We start from the raw sequence: 10,983 nt of genomic DNA on the forward strand, positions 1-10,983 counted from the left end.
ATTATTATACACTATTATAGTAGAACGATTATTTATACACTATTATTAGTACATTACTATACACTATTATAATAGAACGATTATTTATACACTATTATTAATACATTATTATACACTATTATAGTAGAACGATTATTTATACACTATTATTAGTAGATTATTATACACTATTATAGTAGAACGATTATTTATACACTATTATTAGTAGATTATTATACACTATTATAGTAGAACGATTATTTATACACTATTATTAGTACATTACTATACACTATTATAATAGAACGATTATTTATACACTATTATTAGTACATTATTATACACTATTATAGTAGAACGATTATTTATACACTATTATTAGTAGATTACTATACACTATTATAGTAGAACGATTATTTATACACTATTATTAGTAGATTATTATACACTATTATAGTAGAACGATTATTTATACACTATTATTAGTACATTATTATACACTATTATAGTAGAACGATTATTTATACACTATTATTAGTAGATTATTATACACAATTATAGTAGAACGATTATTTATACACTATTATTAGTACATTATTATACACTATTATAGTAGAACGATTATTTATACACTATTATTAGTAGATTATTATACACTATTATAGTAGAACGATTATTTATACACTATTATTAGTAGATTATTATACACTATTATAGTAGAACGATTATTTATACACTATTATTAGTACATTACTATACATTATTATAATAGAACGATTATTTATACACTATTATTAGTACATTATTATACACTATTATATTAGAACGATTATTTATACACTATTATTAGTAGATTATTATACACTATTATAGTATAACGATTATTTATACACTATTATTAGTAGATTATTATACACTATTATAGTAGAACGATTATTTATACACTATTATTAGTAGATTATTATACACTATTATAGTGGAACGATTATTTATACACTATTATTAGTAGATTATTATACACTATTATAGTAGAACGATTATTTATACACTATTATTAGTAGATTATTATACACTATTATAGTAGAACGATTATTTATACACTATTATTAGTACATTATTATACACTATTATAGTAGAACGATTATTTATACACTATTATTAGTAGATTATTATACACTATTATAGTAGAACGATTATTTATACACTATTATTAGTAGATTATTATACACTATTATAGTAGAACGATTATTTATACACTATTATTAGTACATTATTATACACTATTATAGTAGAACGATTATTTATACACTATTATTAGTAGATTATTATACACAATTATAGTAGAACGATTATTTATACACTATTATTAGTACATTATTATACACTATTATAGTAGAACGATTATTTATACACTATTATTAGTAGATTATTATACACTATTATAGTAGAACGATTATTTATACACTATTATTAGTAGATTATTATACACTATTATAGTAGAACGATTATTTATACACTATTATTAGTACATTACTATACACTATTATAATAGAACGATTATTTATACACTATTATTAGTACATTATTATACACTATTATATTAGAACGATTATTTATACACTATTATTAGTAGATTATTATACACTATTATAGTATAACGATTATTTATACACTATTATTAGTAGATTATTATACACTATTATAGTAGAACGATTATTTATACACTATTATTAGTAGATTATTATACACTATTATAGTGGAACGATTATTTATACACTATTATTAGTAGATTATTATACTCTATTATAGTAGAACGATTATTTATACACTATTATTAGTAGATTATTATACACTATTATAGTAGAACGATTATTTATACACTATTATTAGTACATTATTATACACTATTATAGTAGAACGATTATTTATACACTATTATTAGTAGATTATTATACACTATTATAGTAGAACGATTATTTATACACTATTATTAGTAGATTATTATACACTATTATAGTAGAACGATTATTTATACACTATTATTAGTAGATTATTATACACTATTATAGTAGAACGATTATTTATACACTATTATTAGTAGATTATTATACACTATTATAGTAGAACGATTATTTATACACTATTATTAGTAGATTATTATACACTATTATAGTAGAACGATTATTTATACACTATTATTAGTAGATTATTATACACTATTATAGTAGAACGATTATTTATACACTATTATTAGTAGATTATTATACACTATTATAGTAGAACGATTATTTATACACTATTATTAGTAGATTATTATACACTATTATAGTAGAACGATTATTTATACACTATTATTAGTAGATTATTATACACTATTATAGTAGAACGATTATTTATACACTATTATTAGTAGATTATTATGCACTATTATAGTAGAACGATTATTTATACACTATTATTAGTAGATTATTATACACTATTATAGTAGAACGATTATTTATACACTATTATTAGTAGATTATTATACACTATTATAGTAGAACGATTATTTATACACTATTATTAGTAGATTATTATACACTATTATAGTAGAACGATTATTTATACACTATTATTAGTACATTATTATACACTATTATAGTAGAACGATTATTTATACACTATTATTAGTACATTACTATACACTATTATAGTAGAACGATTATTTATACATTATTATTAGTAGATTATTATACACTATTATAGTAGAACGATTATTTATACACTATTATTAATAGATTATTATACACTATTATAGTAGATATATTATTTATACACTATTATTAGTACATTATTATACACTATTATAGTAGAACGATTATTTATACACTATTATTAGTAGATTATTATACACTATTATAGTAGAACGATTATTTATACACTATTATTAGTACATTATTATACACTATTATAGTAGAACGATTATTTATACACTATTATTAGTAGATTATTATACACTATTATAGTAGAACGATTATTTATACATTATTATTAGTAGATTATTATACACTATTATAGTAGAACGATTATTTATACACTATTATTAGTAGATTATTATACACTATTATAGTAGAACGATTATGTATACACTATTATTAGTAGATTATTATACACTATTATAGTAGAACGATTATTTATACACTATTATTAGTAGATTATTATACACTATTATAGGAGAACGATTATTTATACACTATTATTAGTAGATTATTATACACTATTATAGTAGAACGATTATTTATACACTATTATTAGTAGATTATTATACACTATTATAGTAGAACGATTATTTATACACTATTATTAGTACATTATTATACACTATTATAGTAGAACGATTATTTATACACTATTATTAGTACATTATTATACACTATTATAGTAGAACGATTATTTATACACTATTATTAGTAGATTATTATACACTATTATAGTAGATATATTATTTATACACTATTATTAGTAGATTATTATACACTATTATAGTAGAACGATTATTTATACACTATTATTAGTACATTATTATACACTATTATAGTAGAACGATTATTTATACACTATTATTAGTAGATTATTATGCACTATTATAGTAGAACGATTATTTATACACTATTATTAGTAGATTATTATACACTATTATAGTAGAACGATTATTTATACACTATTATTAGTAGATTATTATACACTATTATAGTAGAACGAATCTTTATACACTATTATTAGTAGATTATTATACACTATTATAGTAGAACGATTATTTATACACTATTATTAGTAGATTATTATACACTATTATAGTAGAACGATTATTTATACACTATTATTAGTAGATTATTATACACTATTATAGTAGAACGATTATTTATACACTATTATTAGTAGATTATTATACACTATTATAGTAGAACGATTATTTATACACTATTATTAGTAGATTATTATACACTATTATAGTAGAACGATTATTATACACTATTATAGTAGAACGATCATTTATACACATTTATGTAGCTGAATTGGAATTAATCGCCTTGGCATTGCTGCCAGTTGAAGTATTCAACACTCGGTCAACATTTATAAGTTCCAAAGTTGTTCATTCATCTTCACAATTGTCTATTTGCTACTTATATTGCATTTAATAAACCCTTCTCCTCTTTTCAGCATCGTATATTGATTTCATAGAAATTTTGAACATTGACCTCTATTATATCTCTATGTATATCTTGTCTTTCACTTTTCTTTTCTGTATTATAGACTGCAAAAAATGGGATTACAAACATTGCTGTATTAAAAACAAGGACAATAAAAAGAATATGTGCTGTTGGAAATATCCATGCATTCTTAGGATGCAAAATGTGTTGCCGGAAAAACCATTTAAAGTAAAAAGTCCGTTCGAAATTCCTTTGGTGTAGGAATTGATCTGATGCAGTAAGATTCGAATAAAATAAACCAGTTTTTTTTAAAAACGTATTGTGCACCACACACTTTGGAATTACCTCCATGTTCCTTGCTTCCCTGACTGTAATAACCTGCAGAAGTTTAAATGTAATGTGAACACTATTTCGCTGCTTAACTCTCCACAGTTTCCTGTTGACATGATTCGAAATATGTTCCAATATGTCTTCTTTGGAGTAAAAAAAAAAAAGAGTTCAAGAAAAATAATATAAAATATAATGGCACTTCATGAGTTTTTCAGAATTATTTTTTACATTATTTGCTTATCCAAGTTCTTTTTTTATTAGCTTTTCATATTTGGTAAAAAAAATAGATATAAATTTATGACATGTATTTATTTTCCTTTGGTTAATAAAATAGATACAAATTTATGAGTTATCTATTTATTTTCCTTTGCTAAATAAAATAGATGCAAATTTATGACTTATGTATTTATTTTCCTTTGCTATATAAAATAGATACAAATTTATGAGTTATGTATTTATTTTCCTTTGGTTAATAAAATAAATATAAATTTATGACTTATGTATTTATTTTCATGTGGTTAATAAAATACATATAAATTTATGACATATGTATTTATTTTTCTTTGCTAAATAAATAAATATAAATTTATGAGTTATGTATTTATTTTCCTTTGGTTAATAAAATAGATATAAATTTATGACATATGCATTTATTTTTCTTTGCTAAATAAAATAAATATAAATTTATGAGTTATGTATTTATTTTCCTTTGGTTAATAAAATAGATATAAATTCATGACATATGCATTTATTTTCCTTTGGTTGATAAAATAAATATAAATTTATGATATATGTATTTATTTTTCTTTGCTAAATAAAATAAATATAAATTTATGAGTTATGTATTTATTTTCCTTTGCTAAATAAAATAGATATAAATTTATGACATATGCATTTATTTTCCTTTGGTTGATAAAATAAATATAAATTTATGACTTATGTATTTATTTTCCTTAGGTTTAATAAAATAAATATAAATTTATGACTTATATATTTATTTTCGTTTGGTTAATAAAAAAAATCTAAATTTATTACTTATGTATTTATTTTCCTTTGGTTAATAAAATAAATATAAATTTATGACTTCTATAATTATTTCCCTTTGGTTAATAAAATAGATATAAATTTATGACTTATGTATTTATTTTCCTTTGGTTAATAAAATAGATACAAATTTATGACTTATCTATTTATTTTCCTTTGCTAAATAAAATAGATGCAAATTTATGACTTATGTATTTATTTTCCTTTGCTAAATAAAATAGATATAAATTTATGACTTATATATTTATTTTCGTTTGGTTAATAAAAAAAATCTAAATTTATTACTTATGTATTTATTTTCCTTTGGTTAATAAAATAAATATAAATTTATGACTTCTATAATTATTTTCCTTTGGTTAATAAAATAGATATAAATTTATGACATATGTATTTATTTTCTTAACCATAATCCTTTCTTGCTAACACAATAGCACTGATAATTTCAAGTGGCAATTTTTATAAGCCTTTAGAGTGACTTTGTACAAACTTCAATTTCACGAGCATTCCAAATTTGTGAAAATCATCCTATACTTATCTTCTAAGGTAAGAAGAAAGAACTTCATGGTTTTCTTTAGGAACACATATTGGTTCTTTTTTGGTAACGAAATCCAACAGCCGAAAGACTGAGTTTTCATGAAAAAACAATAATAACTACTTACATTTTTTGTCAATTTCAACAATAAGCAGTATTATCTACTTAATTGTTATGTCACAATTAATTAAATATTTCTGGAATATAATATACTAGCCTGGGTGCTGGCCTTGCCCGAGTGTTTGCAGGTGTGTGTTGAGCAGAAAAAAAAGTTATAGTCGACAGACAGGCTATAACTCGTGACACGAAGGTGGAAAAGAAAGCGGAGTTGTGTGTAAGGCTGTTGGTTGAGTAAGTAAAAAAAAAAAAAAGGGAAACTGGTAAACGCCCAACAAAAAACAAAAATAAATAAAAATAGGAGTAGTAAGCAGGCTCGAACCCATAATGCGCCAGAGAAAAAAAGAAGTGCCCCCCCCCCAAAAAAAAACGCTCTTAATGCGCCTATTGTGGTTGTGACGTTATGGGCAGTCGAAATAACGCCTTTTGTGCGACGTCATTTATGCGAGGTTTGAATGACTTTCAGAAAATATCGTCAGAAAAATCGGCCCTCCTTGTAAAAAACTGCCCAGTTGAGGGTGAAAGAATTAATATTTTTGGCCAAGTTTTCAATATTTGTCGTCCGAAGGGTCGGCTTCAAAACGATACCGATCTCATGAAAATCCGTAGCCTCTGTCGAAAGATTTTGTCAGACATACATACATACATACATACATACATTTAAACAGACAGGTGAGATTTATATAATAGATAATAGAAAACACGTATTTATTTAACAAAACAAAAAAAAGAAAAATGATTTCTGCCATGTTTGTTTTGTCACATGACATGTGACGTAAAGGGAAACAAGAACGAGCCTATTATGTAAGATAAAATTGTTAATTTCTTCGAAAATTATTTTATTTAATAATTAATTTCCTATCTAATTGTTTTTCGTGAGTTTTGGATATTTTCATTATTGCGACATGACAATTCAGTAGAACTATTGGTTGCACGTAAAATTCAATATTTCAATTTTCGAATTTCGCTACAATAAATAAAAAGAACCTATATATATTGATAAATAAAAACACACATACATATATATTGATGAATAAACACACATATTTATTAATGAATAAAAAAACACACATACATATTTATTAATGAATAAAAAAGAACACATACATATTTATTAATGAATGAAAAAAATTTCATTTGATTTTTACTCATTTTAAAATGGTAGATTTATAAACTACAAGTTTACAATTGGTTTTCCTGCTATCGTCATTAATTTAATGTGCTTTTAAAATAATAATTCCACAACTGATTCATAATTTTATAACAATTTGAACGAATTTAAATTTAAATTTGGCCCCGTATATATATGTGTATATATATATATATATATATATATATATATATATATATATATATATATATATATATATATATATATATATGTATATGTGTGTGTGTGTGTGTGTGTGTTTTGGGACGATTCGAATATTTTTACCGATTCCATACTAAATTTTGGATTCTGATACAATTACTGTTTCCGATTTCGATTCTTTATAAATCTCCCAATATTTAACTAAAGAGTTGTTATTATTTTTCTCGAATACCGTAAAACACATGCTAGATGTAGAGATGTTTTCCTAAATGGATGTGGGAATCATCTATCGATTTTAGCTTTACTAGCAAAAATGGACGAATAAAGATAAGTGGACCTAGTGTTGAAAGCCGATTGATCATAATTTTTTGTAGGTTTTCGACTATTTTTTTCATTGTATTTGAAAGATTAAGGACTAAAATTAATTTTCAAAAGGAAAAAAAAAATATTTGTACACGTGAAAAAAAGTTATGAAAAATGATTTCACGGCGAGCTAACTAAATTTTGAAGTTAAATAAATTCATTGCAAAAATCATTTAAAAGATAAATATTAGTTTTCTGCGTCTATTTCAAAGGTAATTAGTAAAGTCCTAAGACATTGATTTAAATAAAAAAAAACACCTTGTTTGTACAAAAAATAACTTAATTAGCACAAAAAGTGAGGGATTCTGCCCTTATCAAAATCACACCAAACGGAAGTATTGTAAACACGGATTATACTAAAGCCCAAAATTTTAGCCAGTCGAAAGTTTTTTTTTTTTGAAAATGACGTTATGTAATTAAAAGGAGGTAAGGGGTGCTAGTTTTCTTTTTTTTTTCCAGACGTACATCCGTACATTTCTATCCTGAAGGTTTGCATCATTTTTACCATTTTTTAAAATTTACATTTAATTTGGTTAGACATAGCCATCTATAAGAGTATGAATAAAATAGCTAATTATTTTATATTATAATATATATATAAGGTAAAAGTTGAAAGAGTTGACCTTTGCAGATTCTACCAAATTCCTCCGCCCATTTTGGGTCTAAAGACTTGAAATTTTAGATGTAGGTAACTTGGATATGGGTAAAACTTTATGCTTCGATTTGAGACCAAAATAATAAATGTTAAGAGATCAAAATTGGGGTCAAAGTTAAAAAAAAATTGCCCTCTCTACGAAATTACTCAGACAAATTTTGGTCTAAAAATCTTACATAAAGTATATTCACATGTAGGGCAAGTTATGAACAGTACATAGCGCCCGAACAAAGCCGGACTGAACTGCTAGTATTTATATATATATATAATTCAAGAAGAAAAAAAAAATGATTTCTATTTTAAAATTAAATAGATTTTTAAATGTAAAGTACATAAATATTAGTATTAATATTCATGTGATAATCTTAACCGGATAAAAAAAACTCAGTATTCAAGATAGAGCAATCCTATATGAATAATAGAATCTAAATTATGTAAATTAAATTTTACAACAATTTATTTTTCGACAAGGAGTACACCGAAAATAAAATTTTTTCCTTATTCCATGGATGATATCATCAAAGAAAACACATATAACAAAATGAAATTCAAATATAGCCTATAAATTTTGCTAATTAGCACATAAATTGAATACTAAAATTTTGGGATCAATCATAACTGCATGAAAAATTTGATAAAAGGTTGAAAGGATATTCAAAAAAAAAACAAAAACAAAAAAAAAAAAAACGGCCCAGGCTTGAAGAATAACCAGAGAAAAAGCTTGACAATCAAACGCATATACGCATATGATATCGTCCAAAAGATTCATATCCAGAGTTTTGTATTTTAAGATCGAATATGAAAGCTGCATTCAAAATTTTGGTGTAAGAAGTGATTATTCACTGAAAAACAAAAACAAAAAACAAAAAAAAACAAAAACAAAAAAAAAAAAAACGAAAAAAAACAAACAAACAAAAAAAAAACAAAACAAAACAAAAACAAAACAAAAAAACAAAAAAAAAGCAAAAAACCAAAAACCAAAAAACAAAACAAAACAAAAAAAAACATATGTGAAAATGAAATATACTGGCCCCGACGAGAAAATCAGTAAGCTCTCTCGTCTGATGTCAAAATGTAATTAAAAATTAAGCGCAGATAGATTATAAATTCGGAGTTGGCAGAGGTATTAAATTTAAGGCAAAAGTTTTCCCAGTCGAAGAGGTCAGAGTGATCAAGACGGAGAGAAAACGGATATACAAAGAGAAACTAAAATCTAAGTTGAAACCCCGCATGTGTGAAGAGAATTTAACCTTATCTTATAAGTCAAAAGAGAGCTTGCACGCTTTTACACCAAGGCCGCACGCACGCACGCACGCACACACACACACACACACACACACACACACACACACACACACACACACACACACACACACACACACACACGTGTGTGTGTACATTTCCCTACCAAACTACTTTATCAATTTTCAGTCTATAGACTCGAGATTTGACATAAGGGGTATTGAGGTTTGGGAAAATCTTTTTTATCGGTTTTCGGTTATAAATTTGGCTGTCAAGGAGTCAAAGTTAAACGATTTGACCTCTGAAAACTCTATCAAACTCCTCCGCCAATTTTGTGTCTAAACAATAAATGTTAACAGGTCAAATTTGGGATCAAAGTTTTAAAAAATTTGACCTCTGCGGTCTCTACCAAATTACTCAGGAAATTTTTGGTCTAAAAATGAGACATTTTACATAATGTGTATTCAGATAGGCAAGCTTTTTAATCGGTTTTTGTCCGAAAATTTGGCTGCCAAGGTTTCAAAGTTCAAAAGATTTGACCTTTGCGGTCTCTAGCAAACCACACAGCGAATTTTGGGTCTAAACATTTGAAATTTTACATAAAAGGAATTCAGACATGCAAGCAACCTTTTACTCAGTTTTTGGGCGAAAATTTGGCTACCAAGAGGTCAAAGTTGAAAGAGTTAACCTTTACAGACTCTACCAAACTCCTCCGCCAATTTGGGATCAAAACACTTGAAAATTTATATGCAGGTTGCCTGGATATGAGTGAAACTTTTTAAAATATATATATATATATATATATATATGCACATAAAGTTATGAACAGTACATAGAGCCTGAGCAAAGCCGGGCTGAACTGCTGTTAATATCTAAAGTAAAATTCAAGGGAAGCGCTATATTAAAAGAGAAATTAGAATGCTACAGACAAAAGTAGTCTCTACTTAAAATAGATTTCAGATGATGACCGTTTGTACAATGGAAGTGCTAGGGACAAAAATAATCTCCACTTAAAATAGAATACATTTCAGATGGTGATCATTTGTACTTAGGGAAGTGCAGAGAATATATGCATTCAATCAAAATTAGTTTTGGCGGTTACTAAAGAGAGGGTTTATGAAATATGGGTCTTACACAAACGTTTAGGGAGTTTTGGTTTGGTTAAATACTAATTTAATAGTAAATAAAAAGGTTAAATAAATTATAAATTCTAGTAATT

The 10,983-nt window shown here is 24.7% G+C and overlaps 1 long non-coding RNA gene across 1 annotated transcript in view; it reads left to right on the forward strand.

The window, feature by feature from the left end:
• Positions 1 to 4,991, forward strand: part of LOC145260989 (uncharacterized) — a 43,973-nt gene extending 38,982 nt beyond the window's left edge. The window contains exon 2 of the long non-coding RNA XR_013864381.1: positions 4,273 to 4,991. This is a non-coding gene — a long non-coding RNA (uncharacterized LOC145260989). The remainder of the gene's footprint in view (positions 1 to 4,272) is intronic.
• Positions 4,992 to 10,983: the final 5,992 nt, after the last annotated feature.

This window comes from Euprymna scolopes, chromosome 37, assembly GCF_053919585.1.
Source record: "Euprymna scolopes isolate OS-2025 chromosome 37, ASM5391958v1, whole genome shotgun sequence".
Classification (NCBI taxonomy): domain Eukaryota; kingdom Metazoa; phylum Mollusca; class Cephalopoda; order Sepiida; family Sepiolidae; genus Euprymna; species Euprymna scolopes.